We start from the raw sequence: 20,516 nt of genomic DNA, 5'->3' as shown, positions 1-20,516 counted from the left end.
TCATGGGAGTTAACGCGGTCGGCATTTGATTGTGAGGTATTCTAGATCGGATGAACTAAAGGACTTGAGTTCCTGTATGTTATCACAATCAAACCATGAGTAATTAATCATGAAACATACACCCCCGCCCTTCTTCCCGGAGAGATATTTATTCCTGTCTGCGTCATGAACTGAGAACCCAACTGGCTGAAAAGACTCTTGAGAGGGCCATGTTTCCGTGAAACAATGTATGTTACAATACCTGCTGTCTCTCTGGAAGGAAACACTTGCCCTGAGCTCGTCAACTTTATTATCCAGAGACTGAACATTAGCGAGTAATATACTCGGAAGCGGTGGGTGGTGTGCCCACCTCCTGAATCGGACTAAAAGTATTTTCCACCGTCAGAGTTTTGGAACAGCATCTGGGATCAGACCAATTGCCCTGGGGGATACGAACAAAGGATCCGGTCCTAATGCTGGTAATGCTGGTGAGTTACCGTCGCTCTGATATCTAGCTGTATGTCATAATAATGTAAGAAATAACAAGACATAACATAAAATACTGCAAAGTTCCCTAAGAGCCCAATGCACGGCTGCCCTATCCATTGGCACCAGTTTTCCACTTTGATTCAACGTCATCACATAGCATTTTCGAGTTGATATGATGTGGAAACAACTTTGATTGAAGTCACAGTCAATCGATCAATAATATAATAATACTCTAAGCATATTTATCTTTCTTTTACAATCTGTAGAAACTATGAGAATAGAAAGGTTCAGAACTTTTGTGACACATCACAGCACAGTTGCAAAATCTATGGCAAATAGGAGGGGTTGAGTGGAGCTGAAGGATGGGACTAAAAACAAACAAAAGATAACTCATGTAAAATATATATAATATGTAAAGTATAGGCTGCAAGCAGAAGCCTAAGTGTTGTTGTACATTAATTTACTCCAATTAGGGGAGGGGTGGTAGGGTTGGGAGAAAATAATAAAAGAAAATATGTACAAAATAATATAAATGGGGGATTGGAAATTATGCAGACAATTACATTGATAGAAAACACAATCTGTTTTCAATATTAAAGCTGATCCACCCTCTAATTAAATAAATGCAACATTGATTCAACCAATTTTTGCCCAGTGGGTAAAGTTAGGTTAAGGTACAGTAATGAGTGGATAGTGTCCAAAAAAATAGCCTTGTGTGTCAACGACAAGACATAATCTACAACGAATGACCAATGTAAATAAGGTCCATAAGACTCTCCATAAAGGGCTATAGCAACCTTATGTTGTGCTGTGACTCGACGTACCTATGGCCCAATAACGCTTTGGAGGCTTCTTCACCACGTTTGCAACACAGATAATGACTTACTAGGTGAAGATGGAGAGCTCTTTCTCTCATCATAGCATCTGCACTTAATATCTGTCAGCACTATGCCGCACATACTCAGCCTCAATTAATCAGCAGCCCACCTTTGGAGAGGTAGCCTATCTACCGACCGACCACCATGCCTGTTGGAGAACCCAGGCAGGGAAGTGTTCGTCCAAGGTGCCCTGAACAGTTGGGGTGCCATGGGTGTTCATTTTGACCTTGGGCCCAGAATCCCTTTGGTGAAGGATTCAATCCCCCTTCTCAACGGGGAGACAAGGGAAGTGCTTCCACCCCCTGAATGTATTTCTAATTCAATCTATTCAGAAACAGCAGGGCGTCTGTATTCCAGCCAACGTGGAACCTTCCCTGAGTTTCTTCAATCACATCAGAAATGGCATGGTAGAGAGAAAATGATAGAAAGCCAATATATGGTTGAATGTTGAATGTATAAGAAACAGAGATACTCTATTTCTTTTGATGACATGCCACTGAATGTATTTGTAGGAAGATGGATGGAGACGTTCTTTTTGCTTTATTGAATTATTCTTACAGGGTATAATTTAATTTCTATCTCTGAAAGGAGAAACAGTACAGTGCAGCCCATCAATTTATAATGTAGCCATTTCTTCCTCGGAATATCGTAATACATTGCTGCCATCTAGTGCTTTAGGAAGAGCAAAGCAGAAAAAGCGAACAAAAAGATTACTGTAAATACCAAGGTGGAGCTAAGGGACATTGATAGTACAGTTGAAGTTCACATTTAATTTTTTAATTATTTAACCAGGCAAGTCAGTTAAGAACACATTCTTATTTTCAATGACAGCCTGGGAACAGTGGGTTAACTGCCTGTTCAGGGGCAGAACGACAGATTTGTACCTTGTCAGCTCGGGGGTTTGAACTCACGACCTTCCGGTTCCTAGTCCAACGCTCTAACCACTAGGCTACGCTGCCGCCACTAGGCTATGCTACATACACCTCAGACAAATACATTTAAACTCAGTTTTTCACAATTCCTGACATTTAATCCTAGTAAGAATTCCCTGCCTTAGGTCAGTTAGGATCGCCTATTTATTTTAAGAATGTGAAATGTCAGAATAATAGTAGAGAGAATGATTTATTTCAGCTTTTATTTCTTTCATCAAATCAAAGTTTATTTGTCACGTGCGCCGAATAAAACAGGTGTGTAGACCTTACAGTGAAATGCTTACTTAGGCTGTAACCAATAGTGCAAAAAAAGGTATTAGGCGATCAATAGGTAAGTAAAGATATACAAACAATAGTAAAAAGACAGTGTAAAACAGTAGCGAGGCTACATACAGACACCAGTTAGTCAGGCTGATTGAGGTAGTATGTACATGTAGATATGGTTTAAGTGAATATGCATATATGATAAACAGAGAGTAGCAGTAGCGTAAACGAAGGGTTGGCGGGTGGCGGGTGGCGGGACACAATGAAGATAGCCTGGTTAGCCAATGTGCAGGAGCACTGGTTGGCCGGGCCAATTGAGGTAGTATGTACATGAATGTATAGTTAACGTGACTATGCATATACAGTATGATAAACAGAGAGTAGCAGTAGCTTATAAGAGGGGGGGGCACACAATGCAAATAGCCCGGGTAGCCATTTGATTACCTGTTCAGGAGTCTTATGGCTTGGGGGTAAAAACTGTTGAGAAGCCTTTTTGACCTAGACTTGGCACTCCAGTACCACTTGCCATGCGGTAGTAGAGAGAACAGTCTGTGATTGGGGTGGCTGGGGTCTTTGACAATCTTTAGGGCCTTCCTGACACCGTCTGGTGTAGAGGTCCTGGATGGCAGGCAGCTTAGCCCTAGTGATGTACTGGGCCGTACGCACTACCCTCTGTAGTGCCTTGCGGTCGGAGGCCGAACAATTGCCGAACCAGCATTTCCTTTAAATTGTTTAACTTGGGTCAAACGTTTTGGGTAGCCTTCCACAAAAGCTTCCCACAATAAATTGGGTGAATTTTGGCCCATTCCTCCTGACAGAGCTGGTGTAACTGAGTCAGGTTTGTAGGCCTCCTTGCTCGCACACGCTTTTTCTGTTCTGCCCACACATTTTCTATAGGATTGAGGTCAGGGCTTTGTTATGGCCACTCCAATACCTTGACTTTGTTGTCTTTCAGCCATTTTGCCACAACTTTGGAAGTATGCTTGGAGTCATTGTCCATTTGGAAGACCCATTTGCGACTAATCTTTAACTTCCTGACTGATGTCTTGAGATGTTGCTTCAATATATCCACATCATTTTCCTTCCTCATGATAACATCTATTTTGTTAAGTGCGCCAGTCCCCACTGCAGCAAAGCTCCCCCCCCCCCCCACAACATGAGGCTGCCACCCCTGAGCTTCACGGTTGGGATGGTGTTCTTCGGCTTGCAAGCCTCCACCCTTTTCCTCCAAACATAACGATGGTCATTATGGCCAAACAGTTATATTTTTGTCTCATCAGACCAGTGGACATTTCTCCAAAAAGTAAGATCTTTGTCCCCATGTGCAGTTGCAAACCGTAGTCTGGCTTTTTTATGGCGGGTTTGGAGCAGTGGCTTCTTCCTTGCTGAGCGGCCTTTCAGGTTATGTTTATATAGGACTCGTTTTACTGTGGATATAGATGTTTTTGTACCTGTTTCTGCATCTTCACAAGGTCCTTTGCTGTTGTCCCGGGAAATGATACGCACTTTTCGCACCAAAGTACGTTCATCTCTAGGAGACAGAATGCGTCCCCTTCCTGAGCGGTATGACGGCTGTGTGGTCCCATGGTGTTTATTCTTGCGTACTATTGTTTGTACAGATGACCATGGTACCTTCAGGCGTTTTGAAATTGCTCCCAAGAATGAACCAGACTTGTGGAGGTCTACCATTATTTTTCTGAGGTCTTGGCTGATTTCTTTTGAATTTCCCATGATGTCAAGCAAAGAGACACTGAGTTGGAAGGCAGACCTTGAAATACATCCACAGGTACACTTCCAATTGACTCAAATGATGTCAATTAGCCTATCAGAAGCTTCTAAAGCCATGACATCATTTTATGGAATTTTCCAAGCTGTTTTAAAGGCACTGTCAACTTAGTGCATGTAAACTTCTGACCCACTGGAATTGTGATACAGTGAAATAATCTGTCTGTAAACAATTGTTGGAAAACATTACTTGTGTCATGCACAAAGTAGATGTCCTAACCGACTTGTCAAAACTATAGTTTGTTAACAACAAATGTGTGGAGTGGTTGAAAAACTAGTTTTAATGACTCCAACCTAAGTGTATGTAAACTTCCGACTTCAACTGTATGTACACTTTTTTATTGGGTAAAGTAGCATAATATACATACATGAATATACATTTCATAGTTGCATCAGTATTTCATCCAGTTTTTACAATTACTACCCCCATCATCTATCTGATATACTTGTTCGGGTTGGACCTGTTGCACATCTGAAGGTGGACATGAGAAGTGATCCCGCGATAGACAAGTTACATGGGCATCATTGTCCCCAGCAGCTGGCCCTTCCTCACTATGCCACTGTACTTTACTGGCTTCACATACCACAGCTTAAAGCACAGACTTCTGGGAAAAAGGAGAACATGATATTAACCAATGTTACACTTAACTGAACACCAGCTTTTCACGGCTCTGGAGCCTGGGCACCCACTCTGTATACAGTTTCCTTTTGACCAATAGCTTCCATTAACCCTCAAGATGCTAACATAGAGTTAACTGCCAAACACTTGAGGTAATGAAGGATACAAAGTATATTGAAAGCAGGTGCTTCCGCACAAGTGTGGATCCTGAGTTAATTAAGTAAGTAACATGCCATCAGGCTCAGGGTCATGTATGCAAATTCTGGGCAGGCCCTTATTTTGGCTACCATGACAATGGTTTGATGAGCATGAAAACGATGTAAACCATAATATATGTATGCCATGGCAGTCTCAGTCACCAGATCTCAACCCAACGGAACATTTATGGGAGATTCTGGAGCGGCGCCTGAGACAGCATTTTCCACCACCGTCAACAAAACACCAAATCATGGATTTTCTCGTGGAAGAATGGTGTTGCAACCTCCAATAGAGTTCCAGACACTTGTAGAATCTATACCAAGGTGCATTGAAGCTGTTTTGGCTCATGGTGGCCCAACACTGACACTTTATGTTGGTGTTTGTTCCTTTATTTTGGCAGGTACCTAGCTGTGTTTTGGATCATTTTGACCCCAATATAGAACTATTGTTAAAAAAAATTCACTTGTAGTAAAAATCTAAACATATCTTTTATTTAGACACTAAAATGTATTTTGAAACACGAATAGCTTGTGTGCTTCCCGTGTGCTTCCTCAATGGGTGCTAATAATGATATTGTCCAAAGTACACTACGGTAGACTAGATATAATATGCAATTCGTTTTCCATGCAATTCGTTTTCCAAGTAAATCCTTTTAGACAGAAACCCCATTGTTAATGTCCCTCTTTCTAGTGGCAGAGTATGGCATAGATCTGCCGTTGAATTTCACGTTGATTGGCATATAGACTGATGCCCCGGGCCATCAGTCATGCTACGTCAACCCTCATGTGTTTGCAACAGCCAGCTCTGGACACAGACATGAGAAAATGGAAATGATTAGAGATTCACTTTATTTTAATGCAATTTTAGACTTTGCATGTTGTGCATTGCAGTTAGTAATTTTCTAGCGTTTTATTATATAGCCACCGTTACGCTTTATCTATAATTTCACTTCATAATTTCTCTTCATATGATGACTGCTAGCTTGCTAGCTAAGATTTTGAAGGTATGATGTTGACATGATCAGTCCAATCAAAGCAATGGTAGATACAATGTGATTTGATGTCATTTTATCTGTGGCCAATTACCTTGAGCCTTCTTGGATGGGTACTTCTAATGTAACTATATGGCAGCACCCAGGGGGCTTGAATTTTCGAGCTCTACCCGGAGACATTGTGTCCCCATGAGTGACAGAACACTGAGATAATCACGGCGCAACTAGAGAACATTACCAACCCCTATGCTCCATATATTCTGCTGGCTGCTTCACCACCACAGAAAGCACTGAGCTAGGCTGAAACACCTGCATTTTGGAGCAGCCTTACTCAAGAAAACAAAAACAAACATGTTTGTGTGTGGCTTTGTAATATATATATTTTTTCACATTGTTTGCAAACTGATATGTGACATGTATTAATGCCAAAATAAAATGGAAAATAGGCACCCCGAAAAATATATATATTTTTTTTGCTAAACAGGTGAGCCTCAAAACAAGTGGGGCCTGCCCTGAATGACAGGTTGCCACTGGTGATATAATTATTACCCAATAATTACTTCTCTCTCACCCACCCACAGGCATGTGCGTGCACAGATGCATAAACACACATATTACACAGGAGTTGCTTTACCGTCGGGCTCCATAGTGTCCTTGGCCAAATCTGCCCGATCCTCTTATCCTGTTGTATTGGTTGGAGGAGCACAGCTGGCCAAATCTTTGTGACACAGATTCTGCCAGGATGGCTTGAGGAGGAGATGGTGATTATACAGTTAATAGACATGAAATCAAAAAGAATACCAGTCTGTCATTAATGAGAGGATTTATGAGAGGAAAAAGTTTCGTAACAACCGTTCATTTAAGTTTCATAACATTATCCGTAAAATGGTGTATTTTTTCATCACCAGAAAGACCAGAATGGACATGATGACTGCTTTTTTTTTTATGATGGCTAAGGTGAAAATCTCACTATTAACAGAAATTTCAAGTCCAGCTTCACCCTTGTGCTTTATATATATATATATAGCCTACTAATTATTGGCTCCCACAACCACACACAACCATACTTCCCCAGACAACACACACCCAGAGGATTCTTACATTGTTACGTTTTATTTAGTCATTTAGCAGATGCTCTCATCCAAAGCGACTTACAGTTAGTGTGAAAAATAAGGGTAAGGTTGTAGAGAATCGAAGGACCGTGAATGTAATAAGACATGTTAGGTGCTGGCTGAAGGCCGGTTGCAACCACTACAGAATGTCAGAACAAGGATGAGGTGGCTGTCCAGGTTAAGGGGAGTTTAATAGAAGATGTCCACATTCACACACACACACATCTGACCACACACATTCTATATGGCACTTTGTGACATCGGCTGATGTAGAAAGGGCTTTATAAATACATTTGAATGATTGACCGCTCATGGTTCAGATAACTGAGAATCGTGTGCAGTGAGAACTGACATTAACGATGTGGTTCTGAAAGGAAAGAGGAGAAATAAAACTTAGGCTATAGCACTGCTAGCACAGGTTAGTATATAACAGCAAGGGCTATACACTATAGCAGGTATAAGGCCTAGTCACATGGCAATAGACTCAACAGCCTAATGAACACATGAAACTCAGGGAAATGTGCTCAAATAGACATTACAGTAATATTAAAATGTATACATGATACAAATACAATGAGCATGAGTGATATGAACAGAACAGAAAATAGCCTAGCACCTTAAATGTGACCGACCGGCTCAAAACGGCCTCATGTAGCAAAATTTGAAATTTTCATTGGATTAAAGTAGAGCTAAAAAAATATATATATCATACACTACAGTTGAGGAAAACGGGAAAGTAATTTTGCTTCGAAAGTTGATTAACTTTGAATGTTTGAATGTTTTGGTACTACTACTGGAGAGCCCTTCATTGTCTACACCCATTCAGCATCATCCACACCCTCTTAACTTCTTATGGCTGCCATCCCGTTAACAGGATATTTGTCATCAACAACCACTGAATTGCATAGCGCCACATTCAAATAATATTACTAAATATTACTAAAAATATTTATATTCATGAAATCACAAGTGCAATATAGCAAAACACAGCTTAGCCTTTTGTTAATCCACCTGTCGCATCAGATTTTGAAAATATGCTTTTCAAAATAGAATCCACTTCCTGGTTTGATTTTCCTCAGGGTTTCGCCTGCAATATCAGTTCTGTTATACTCACAGACAATATTTTGACAGTTTTGGAAACTTTAGAGTGTTTTCTACCCAATACTAATAATATGCATATATTAGCAACTGAGACTGAGGAGCTGGCCATTTACTCTGGGCACCTTATCATCCAAGCAACTCAATACTGCCCCTGCAGCCATAAGAAGTTAAGCTTTCGCCCCACCCATCTCTTTAAGGGTTGATCCGAATGTAAGTAACTACAGCAGTCACGCACCCAAACTTGCTAGCTTCTTCCAGACATCTAAGTGAGAGAGAACAGCTCACTGAACATTATTCACCCTAACAAAGCTGGTTAGGCTGTTATGTTATCCAGAGCGTTGGTGAATGCAACTGTGTTGTCAGATTGTCCGTTAGTAAATTCAATGTGTTTCACGTTCGGAGAGCACATCGGACGCTCGGGCCAATTAGTAGGGTTGATCCGATCATTCTGACCTCACAACGGCAGTCAAGCACCCGACCTAACTGGCTAACATTGGCTAGCTACTTTCAGACACATAATGAGAGAACACCCTAATCTGACCATTTTACTCGCCCTATAAGAGCTGTTTAGGCTGTTTTCATGTTATCCAGAGTGTTGGTGACTGCAACTGTGCTGTTAGATTATCTGTTTGTAAATTCAGAAAGTTTCACGTTCAGAGTGCACACCGGGCTCTCTGCCCAATTAGTAGGGTTGACCCGAATGTTCTTCCCTAACAGCAGCAGTCAAGCAACCGAGCTAACTGGCTAACATTGGCTAGCTTATTAGCTACTTCCAGACACATAATGAGAGAACACCTCACTCTGACCATTTTACTCGCCCTAGCAGAGCTGGTTAGGCTGTTATCCAGAGCGTTGGCGACTGTAACTGTGCTGCTGGCAACAATTTAATTACGTTTACTGCCCAACACTTACTGACACCGGCCAGTATGTCTAGGATTACCTAGACATACTGACCAGCTCAAATTGACAGAAGCGTGCTATATGGCAGACCAATCCCAACTCATCTCTCGGCATGTCTAGCCAACTCATTATCTCAGCCACTTTTTTGGTTACTACATGATTGCAAATATGTTATTTCAAAGTTTTGATGTCTTCACTATTATTTTACCATGTAGAAATTTGTAAAAATAGAAAAAAGCCGTTGAATGACTAGGTGTTCTTAAAAGTTTGACCGGTACATTATGCAAAAAGGAGATCGTATTTTAAATTGTATTTTAATGTTAAAGAACTCTTGTAAGATTAATCAAAATGAGGACGAAAGGGGACAGATTTCCACCTGTCTAATGTCCATTGGTCGTGTTTCTTGGCCCAAGTAAGTCTCTTCTTATTATTGGTGTCCTTTAGTCGTGTTTTTTTTTGCATCAATTCGACCTTGGAGGCCTGATTCACACACTCTCCTCTGAACAGTTCATGTTGAGATGTGTCTGTTACTTGAACTTTGTGAAGCTTTTATTTGGGCTGCTTTTATTTGGGCTGCAATTTCTGAGGCTGGTAACTCTAATTAATGTATCCTCTGCAGCATAGGTAACCTTGGGTCTTCCTTTCCTGTGGCAGTCCTCATGAGAGCCAGTTTCATCATAGCGCTTGATGGTTTTTGCGACTGCACGTGAAGAAACTTTCAAAGTTCTTGAAGTGTTCCATATTGACTGACCTTCATGTCTTAAAGTTATTATGGACTGTCCTTTCTCTTTGCTTATTTGAGCTGTTCTTGCCATGATTTGGACTTGGTCTTTTAACAAATAGGGTTATCTTCTGTATACCACCCTTACCTTGTCACAACACAACTGATTGGCTCAAACACATTAAGAGGGAAAGAAATTCCACAAATGTACTTTTAAGAAGGACAATCTATTCCTAGTATTGACTGAATATCTGTCTCTAACCAACTGAATACTGTTGTGAAAAGAGTTTGGCCGTTTTAAATAGTGTACATTGTGAAATTAAAATAAGCATGTTTTTTTCAATTATCTTGTTGATTGATGACCAACCAAGAGCATTGTGCATGACTACAACAGAAAAAATCTTGTCTTCACCTTAAAACAATCTTTGCTGCTTTGTTCTGTGACATCTGTAGCCTCACTTGCTGGCGCATTTCCCCAGACCACAGAACTTACTCCCAATTAATACTTGGGTTGTTTGCTTAAGAATCTTTCCAAGCAAATATTTAGCTATCCTTCTGATCATACATGCAGTTTTCATTATTAATTTACATAGATTAGTTATTAGTTATGATAAGCAGTTGTCTAGCTGCACCCCTAGTAGTTTTGGTTTCTGCCACTTCCAGAATTTGTACTCCCCCATACTTAATTGCATCCCATACTGTGGTGGCCTTTTCCTGGTTGAACAGACCAACATAACCTTGGTTTTCATGTTGTTCAAAACAAGTTTGTTCTGGCAAACCCACTCCCTGAAATGTCCCATATCTACTTGTAGAGCCTGCTGTACCTGTTGAACCAATTGTCTTGCTGTATAAAATTAGTATTATCTGCAAATATAGTAGCTTGAGTTTCAGATAAGGCATAAGGAAGGTTGTTGGTATATATTAAGCAAAGAAGTGGCCCAAGGTAACTGCCCTGTATTCCACAGTTTAGAGCATGAAGGGAAGAAAATGACCCATTGATATAGGTGGACTGTTTCCTGTCAGTTAGATACCCATAATGCAATCATTTTCATGATCATCTAAATCAAATGCTGCACTAAAATCTAAAAAATAGTACACCCACAAACCTGCTATTATCCATAGCATTGAGCCACTGGTCAGTCATGTCAACCAGTGCAGTGGTAGTGGAATGGTTTTTGCGATAAGCATGGTGATTGGCTGTGATCAGATCATTCTTTTCCATATACTCCCATATGTGTCTACTCACAATACCCTCCAATGTCTTACTGAGTGAAGGGAGTAGACTCATTTTTCGACTATTGGCAGGAGTAATGGGTTCGTTGCTGTCTTTCGGGATTGGACACAGTTTAGCATGCTTTCATACATTTGGAAATTTCCCCTTTTCCAGTGACCAATTAAATATGTATTTCAGTGGAGCTGCATTCTGGGGAGCAGCATAGCGAAGCAAAAATGATCCATAAGATCATAATCTGTACATTTACCATTGGGTAATGACTTCAATAGCTTTAACACCTCTCCTGACACCAATTGTAGACTAAAAGAGCTGTTTTTTTGCTCATGATCATCATCAATATGATCATCAATCCATTGAACAATAGCTTGTTTGGAAGAAGGGGTGTTTACATTATTGCTCAGTAAATTGGTTCTTTGCTAAATGATATACAGTATGGTATTGTTCTCCCTTCAACTTCCACACTAGATGGGCATGATGAAATACATGTACCAAGTAAGCCCTTAACTGTATTCCATTCCTTTTTTAAATTATTTTTACAATCAATAAAAGCATTTTTGTCAAATAGTTATTTATTTTAACTGCATAATTACATAGTATTCTACAATTATGTTAAATCATTTCTAGTTTATATTTGGCTGCGAAGATTTTTGCCATATTTCTTTGAGAAAATGCCTCACCCAGTTCATCATCAATCCATGGAGATTGAGGAGTCCCAACTGTAGTCTTTCTTACTGGGGCATGATGGTCCATTACCCAAGTGAGCAAATTAATATAACATTCTGGAGTATGACTTAAATGATCCTAGATTGATCAGCTCACAGGGTACAGCAGCCAAATAATTTTGATATTTTTTTGTGATTAAATGTTTAAAAATGTATCTTGTCCACAATCCTTGGGAGTTTCTTTTGAACCTTAGTGTTCATGGTTATGGTCACAATATTATAGTCTATCACCGACAACGATGAGACAGCCTATAGGTTGGTCAGAGACCTGGCAGTGTGGAGCCAGGACAACAACCCCTCCCTCAATGTGATAAAAAAGAGGAGGGAGAAAGAGAGGCCGGAGAGCGGGCTGCCTGCTGAGAAGTCAAACCCCCACTTCCCTCAATTCTGCCATCAAATGTGCAATATTTGGACAATAAAATCGACGAATTACGCTTAAGATTAAACTACCAAGGGGACACCATAGAAAAGTTGTGTGCAGTCCTGAAAAACTGTGTGCGAGCAAGGAGGCCTACAAAACTCAGTTACAACAGCTTTGTCAGGAGGATTGGGCCAAAATGCACCCAACTTATTGTGGGAAGCTTGTGGAAGGCTACCCAAAACATTTGACCCAAGCTCTGCTACCAAATACTAATTGAGTGTATGTAAACTTCTGACCCACTGGGAATGTGATGAAAGAAATAAAAGCTGAAATGAATCATTCTCTCTACTATTATTCTGACATTTTACATTCTTAAAATAAAGTGGTGATCCTAACTGACCTAAGACAGGGAATTTGTACTGTAATTAAATGTCAGGAATTGTGAAAAACTGAGTTTAAATGCATTTGGCTAAGGTGTATGTAAACTTCCGACTTCAACTGTAGACTCGTTATTGTTATTTTATTGTTGCTCTTTTAGTTTTTTATTTTAGTTTGTTTCATAAATATTTTTCTTATTCTCTTATTTCTCTTAAAACTGCATTGTTTTAAAGGCTTGTAAGGAAGCATTTCACCTGTTGTATTCGGCACATGTGACTAATAAAACTTGATTCGATTTGAAACCAATGTTTCCCACAGTTGTGTCAAGTTGGCTGGATGTCCTTTGGGTGGGAAACTGTTGCGAGTGAAAACCCCAGCACCATTGCAGTTCTTGACACACTCAAACCAGTGCGCCTGGTACCTACTAACATACCCTGTTCAAAGGCACTTAAATCTTTTGTCTTGCCCATTTACCCTCTGAATTGCACACATACACAGTCCATGTCTTAAGTATCAAAAGTAAAAGTAAAAATGTAAATAATTTCAAATTCCTTATATTAAGCAAACCATTTTCTGGTTTTCCTAATTTACGGATTGCCTGGGGCCCACTCCAACACTCAGACATAATTTATAAATGAAGAATGTTTATAAAGGTAGTCAGGATGATCAGGGATAAGTGCATAAATTGGACCATTTTCCTGACCTGAGTAATTTTGTCTGCCAGGGAAAATGTATGGGGTAAAAAGTACATTATTTTCGTTAGGAATGTCGTGAAGTAAAAGTAGTAAAAAATATAAAGAGTAAAGTACAGATACCCAAACAAATCTACTTATGTAGTACTTTAAAGTATTTTTACTAAAGTACTTTACACCACTGTGAATAAGTCCTACAAATAAGCATTGGATATGAAATGCTCCTGGAATCAAATATAATTCTTGACATTTTAGTATTGTGCACACGCTAGGCAGAGATGGTAGAGGGACTCACAACTCATAAAGGCATCATATTTTGTCTATGTAGAGTAAGATGATGGCAAGGATCTTTAACTAGTAGGCATAAACTATCTGAATATTGATATTCATTAGATTTTTCTTGAAAGTTGGGTGATTTTGAGAAATACATTTTCATAAAAAGAAACATAGATCAAGGGAGGCTAATCCTCCTGGAGAGCAAGCAGGATTTTCTTCCAGCCCTATTTTAAAGAGATAGTTCATCCAAATAAAAAAAAGTTTGTGTCCTTTACTTGAAAGCAGTTTATGGGACAAGGAGACTACAATCTATGATCCTGTGCCGAGCCTCGCATACAACTTTCCACCTGAGGACAGGGATCAATCCCTGCTTCCAACCTTCCCACTGTTTCTAGCATTTGCCCATCTCCCTATCTATTCATTACTGTCTGAATGAAGTCTCGAAACACTTACAAAAAAAAAGTTTAAACAAATATATTAGCATACTTTCAATTTCATCCCCCCAAAATCTCAAAGTAACAAAGCCGTCAAATTTTGAGTGTTCATTTACTGTTCAAAGAATCCTGACTACACCTGACCATTTTGTGTGTGTTTTTCCCCCACCCTGGTCATAGGCCTAAGCCATGTCAAAATACTTAGAATTGCAGGAAATGTACTTTAAAACAGGACAATTTTCCTGGGGGCAATGGGGGTTGTGCCAGGGGGCAGCCCTGTATGATCCCTCCCTTGATGTCATTTGTTGAATCCACTTCAATCAGTGGAGCTGAAGGGGAGGAGACAAGTTAAAGAATGATTTTATTTTGAGACACTTAAGTATATTTAAAACCAAAAAGTTTTAGACTTGTACTCAAGTAGTATTTTACTCTGACTTTCACTTTTACTTGAGTCATTTTCTGTTAAGGCATCTTTAATTTTACCCAAGTATTACATGTGGGTACTTTTTCCACCAATGCGTATTCAAAACTGTCCATGAATGGCTACAAAGACACAAGCAGGAATATCAGATTTCAAATATGTTATTACACTGGCAACATTGGGAAGTGGAATAATAAAATACGTTTGGGGAATAACAGTAGTGTTCTTGCTGACAAACACAGTAATTGCCCATTTGTTTTAGCCCATTGTTAAGAATGAGAATTGTTCCATTCATCAGACAAAATAAATAGATAATAAAATCTCCTGAAGAGAAGATTCCTAATTCATCCTAATTAATCTGCCCCTACACCCTAACACCCTAACCAAATTATTTGTCTATTTATTTCCCCACTCTAGAATCAAACATACACTTTAGGATTCACAATCTGTTGTAAAAAAATATATATTTTCATAGTTACAAACAGGTCACCCGACCAAACTTCCCTGCTAAAACAAATGCCAATCACCAAAACAAGGGGACTAATGCAAGTGTGGATTAAATAGAATTCAATAGAAAAGGCTGCATTGTACAATATATTAATGGACAGGAGTAACACCAGCCTAATTTTGTTGACAACATTTGACATAAAACAGCGTTACGGTGCTGCTCTATTTACAGTTTTATAAACTCAGCGGAGAACGTTCTCTCTCTCTCCATTCAGCTCCGCTCTAATCTTGGGCGTTTCTTTAAAACATGCCTCCAATCCCCTTGATCCTTCAATAACTAGACCAATCATATGCTTCAAAGTGACGTAACAAGACAGGACATAGAGGTTCTGCTCCTGATCTTCAGTTGCAGGCGCAGATTTCAAAAAGATTTGGGACACAGTTGAAAAGTAAACGAGCTGACTATACAACAGACAAAGTAAAATAATAAAAGCAGTAGTTTTCATTGCGTGAGATATAAGAGGTGTGCCATAAGAGCCCGAGAAGAGGGTCAAATGCATGTGTTTCACAGCCAATGCGTGGGAGTTGGCAGTGCTGGTTCATAGCTTTCACCTGGTCAGTCTATGTCCCTGAAACTCAACTCTGAACCTCTAAGCCAGTTCCACTACATTTCTTTCATTGTTCCCCTCTGATCAGGGACTGATTTAGACCAGTGACACCAGATGTGTGAAATTAATTACCAGGTAGAACAGAAATAGCAGGCTCCGACTAGTTGAGTTGAGTACCCCTGGTCTATGTCATGGAAAGAGCAGGTGATCCTAATGTTTTGTATATAATCTGGTGTGGAATGGGTCATTGTGTGAGAGTAGACCCTGTAGAAGCACAGTGTGCCAATTGGCCAGTCCAGAAACACTCCTAGTCTGGCGCGGAAGGAGGACAGGTGTCTCTGGGGTTGAGGGTTGATGAGGCAGGAAGCATATCATAATACTATTTTCATTGTTGTGGAGTAATCATCCCATAGGGCAGCAGAACATACACCAGAACTTGTCATATCCTCCAATGTGACAGGAATGATTCAATTATTTTCTGCCGATGTCGTTACATATGTCACCGCAACTTTAGCCATCCCATTACACTCTACCTCCCAGTAACAGCATCCAATCAAACCCTCTCTACACAGCACATTTTCCTCTGAATCAAACCTCTCTGGGTAATCAGGATATGGCTGCTCTCATCTCGCCAACTCAACCTTTCTGTTCCTTTCAGAGAGAGAGAGAGAGAGGTTGGGATTTGCTGTGTTTGGGTCCAGTGTGAGATCACAGGCATCTGCAGATGAGAGGACAGGGAATTGACTACTTTGGATCTGAATGTGTGTTTAATGTGTTAATTTGTTGGATGCATTGATCAACGTCGATTGTTTGTAACTGGCACACATACATTTCTTCAGCAGCTGCGGTTCACCCAGGACTCATCCTTATGGTCAGACAGTGAGTGAACAGACAGAGAGTGAGTGACACACTGGCTGTATGAAGTGAAGCCTAGTCTGAAAGGGTGACAAAGTAAGAGCTCTACTTCATATCAAGACCTTACTGTTCTCAGGCCAACAAGAGAAATCCAATTAATCTGTAATAAATTGGTTAGAAGAGTGTTTCCCATTCTTACTTGGTCAGAAAAAAAAAAAGAAAAAAAATATCTGCAAAGCAGAGAAGCACGGCCTTCATCTGTGACTCCACAGAATGACAGCATGCAGAGGTCATCATGATTTTATAACAGGACATCTGCCATCTGGTGGTCAACTGAGTTTGAACAAAAGTTTCTTATTCAAAGATCCTGTATTGCAGTGCAGTCGTCACTACAATGATCCCCTGCTGTACTAATGTAAGAAATATATATCAATTAAGGATTTATTTAATCAAATCAGGTGTTCAGGTTAAGACAAGACAGATACAATTTGCACGGTCCTTTAGTATTAATTGGATAACTGTATTAGTCACTTTAACAACTGAATTGGTTCATAAACATTGTTAATCATCTCAAATGTACAGTCAAATTGCAGGACTAATATCCTGCAGTTATCTCACAAGGGTTAAACATCACAGCAATGTGAGACTGAAATGTAATGACACGTATAACAGCATTTACACAGTATTTACCTTTATACGTGTATATTGAGGCAACTTACCGGCTACTGTAATGACGATGTGCTTTGACACAAAAGTATTAACCTCAGTTTTCCTAGTTCATAGTTTTTATCCCAGGCCAGCAGAGAGGAGCCTCACTCCTGAATCCTGCAGTTCCGGCTCTCTCAGGTGAGGAGAGATTAAGCTGAGAGCTGAGGCTAACACTTCACAACATCTCTCTGTCAGATAACGTTTGTTCAGCCTAAACGGGGTGATATATTGTAACGTGATGAGTAACAAGTTGTAAAAAAAAATTGGTAAATTCTTTTTTTTTTTTTTTTTAAGTCGACAAAGTCAAATACACAATTACATTAAACCAGGTTCATCTATTTGGTTCATTTCACGTTATCGACCAAGAACGTCTATATGTCGAGGAACATAAAGCACATGATTCACTACATAAATGTTCTTGGTCTGCTAGTATTAATATACAGTTATACCTTTAGGTATTCCTTTGGAAGGGTTTCAGGTGTCTCTGAAGGTGGTGATTGACTCCGCCAGGACAGCGGAGTCAATCACCACCTTCCGGAGACACCTGAAACCCCACCTCTTTAAGGAATACCTAGATAGGATAAAGTAATCCCTCTCACCCCCCATTAAAAGATTTAGATGCACTACTGTTCCACTGGATGTCATAAGGTGAATGCACCAATTTGTAAGTCGCTCTGGATAAGAGCGTCTGCTAAATGACTTAAATGTAAATGTCTGTAGGTATGCATCTTTGGACCTAACTTCCAAGTAAAAAAAATAATTTAGGAAAAATGCATCTGAACATTCTCTACGGGTGACAAGTTGACCCTAACAAACTGTCCAACAACCAGTCATGTGAAGAACCCTTCAAAAGTACTATCCTCCATGTCTCCAGTTTAGTGTGGATGTTTAGTTAGATCACTCAGCATCAGGTTCGGACTGCAATCGAATTGAAATCTGCTTTCATCCAGACCATCGAAGATGAGCATGACTTTACAGTCGGCATATTTATGTGTCGTTTTTTTGCTGTTGTTCAGGGTGGAAATCATTTATAAGCCCATGAAGACTGTACTGCCTTTATTTAATCTATTTCATATTTTCGGAAAGATGAAATCCACATCCTGATTGGCTTTTCCTTCTGCCCAGCCATGGATAAACCTCTGCACAGAGACTGTTTTTTTACGATGCCAGTGATTGTCCTTCATCATTACGGTTCTGATTGGTCTCTCCATTTCTTTCTTCTGTCCAGGTAAGGGTTTGAAGATGTCATGGCAGCGTCTGAGGATGTTTTTCTCAGGGAAATCTCCTCAATGAATTCAATCTGCCAAACCTCATGTTCGTTATTAACCCCTTTACTCTCTCCCTGTGTGATGTAGAGCTGTATGTAGTGGCTTTTCACTCAGAAATCCAAACGTCCTCAGACTGGCTTTATGTTCCTCTTTAACTCTCTGTGTGATGTCATCCACTGGAAAGAGCAACTCATTTTAAAACTTGAAAAAGTAAAGCTACAAGAGAACTTTGTGTGTGTGTGTGCGTGTGTGTGTGCGTGTGCGTGTGCGTGTGCGCGCGCGCGTGTGCGCGTGTGCGTGTGCGTGTGCGTGTGTGTGTGTGTGTGTGTATTTGTATAGTGGAGCTTTTGATCACTGGGGAAATTACAGGGCTTTTATCCTAGTTTTACTTTGTAGTCAAAGGAATCTACTTTGAAACAAAGTATACACCTCACACACATGGTTGTGGCCTTTAAAAATAAGACACCTATACCTATATGTATTACATTTTGACTTTGCATCCCAATAAATCACTTTATATAAAGCACAGAAGACTGAAATATAACAAAACGTTTGACATTGAAACACCCGATTTCTGACGGGTACCTGAGAGAGACAGAGAGAGAGACAGAGGAAACACTGGTAACACTGTGTCTGTGCCTGTGTCCTCACCCTGGTGCTACAACATGGACATACAACTTTTGACATGAAGCTGTTTAGATTGTTACGCTCTTCTCTCTTCCCTTCAGTGTCCCCCTATTTTATCCCCTCTTCAGTGTCCCCCTATTTTATCCTCTCTTCAGTGTCCCCCTATTTTATCCTCTCTTCAGTGTCCCCCTATTTTATCCTCTCTTCAGTGTCCCCCTATTGTATCCTCTCTTCAGTGTCCCCCTATTTTATCCCCCCTTCAGTGTCCCACTATTTTATCCTCTCTTCGGTGTCCCCCTATTTTTATCCCCTCTTCCGTGTACCCATATTTAATCCTCTCTTCAGTGTCCCCCTATTTTATCCTCTCTTCAGTGTCCCCCTATTTTATCCCCTCTTCAGTGTCCCCCTATTTTAACCTCTCTTCAGTGTCCCCCTATTTTATCCTCTCTTCAGTGTCCCCCTATTTTATCCTCTCTTCAGTGTCCCCCTATTTTATCCTGTCTTCAGTGTCCCCCTATTTTATCCCCTCTTCAGTGTCCCCCTATTTTATCCCCTCTTCAGTGTCCCCCTATTGAATCCCCTCTTCAGTGTCCCCCTATTGAATCCTCTCTTCAGTGTCCACCTATTTTATCCCCTCTTCAGTGTCATTTACATTTACAAATTACATTTACATTTAAGTCATTACAGACGCTCTTATCCAGAGCGACTTACAAATTGGTGCGTTCACCTTAAGACATCCAGTGGAACAGCCACTTTACAATAGTGCATCTAAATCTTTTTTATCCCCCTCTGAGAAGGATTACTTTATCCTATCCTAGGAATTCCTGAAAGAGGTGGGGTTTCAGGTGTCTCCGGAAGGTGGTGATTGCCTCCGCTGTCCTGGCGTCGTGAGGGAGTTTGTTCCACCATTGGGGGCCAGAGCAGCCCTAGTTTTGACTGGGCTGTCCCCTAACTGTACTTCCTCAGTGGTAGGGAGGCGAGCAGGCCAGAGGTGGATGAACGCAGTGCCCTTGTTTGGGTGTAGGGCCTGATCAGAGCCTGGAGGTACTGAGGTGCCGTTCCCCTCACAGCTTTTATCCGTAGGCAAGCACCATGGTCTTTTTATCCCTGCGAGCTTCAACTGGAAGCCAGTGGAGAGAGCGGAGGAGCGGGGTGACAGTGTCCCCTAGAACTTGGGAAGGTTGAACACCAGATTTTATCGGGCTGCGGCTTCTGGTCCCCCTGAGTTGTAGGGGTTTAATGGCACAGGCAGGGAGCCCAGCCAACAGCGAGTTGCAGTAATCCAGACGGGAGATGACAAGTGCCTGGATTAGGACCTGCGCTGCTTCCTGTGTGAGGCAGGGTCCCCCTGCGGATGTTGTAGAGCATGAACCTACAAGAACGGGCCACCGCCTTGATGTTAGTTGAGAACGACAGGGTGTTGTCCAGGATCACGCCAGTGTCCCCCTATTCTTAGCGCTCTGGGAGGAGTCCACAATGGAGTTGTCAACCGTGATGGCCCCTCATGGAACGGGCA

The 20,516-nt window shown here is 40.7% G+C and overlaps 1 pseudogene; it reads right to left on the bottom strand.

Annotated features, from left to right (window-relative positions):
- Window positions 1–4,760: 4,760 nt before the first annotated feature.
- On the bottom strand, window positions 4,761–10,345 carry LOC135571697 (leukocyte cell-derived chemotaxin-2-like; annotated as a pseudogene).
- Window positions 10,346–20,516: the final 10,171 nt, after the last annotated feature.

The sequence above is a fragment of the Oncorhynchus nerka genome, linkage group LG5, assembly GCF_034236695.1.
Source record: "Oncorhynchus nerka isolate Pitt River linkage group LG5, Oner_Uvic_2.0, whole genome shotgun sequence".
Classification (NCBI taxonomy): Eukaryota; Metazoa; Chordata; class Actinopteri; order Salmoniformes; family Salmonidae; genus Oncorhynchus; species Oncorhynchus nerka.
Note: the sequence above shows the minus strand (reverse complement) of the source record. Positions and strands in the feature narration are given on the sequence as shown.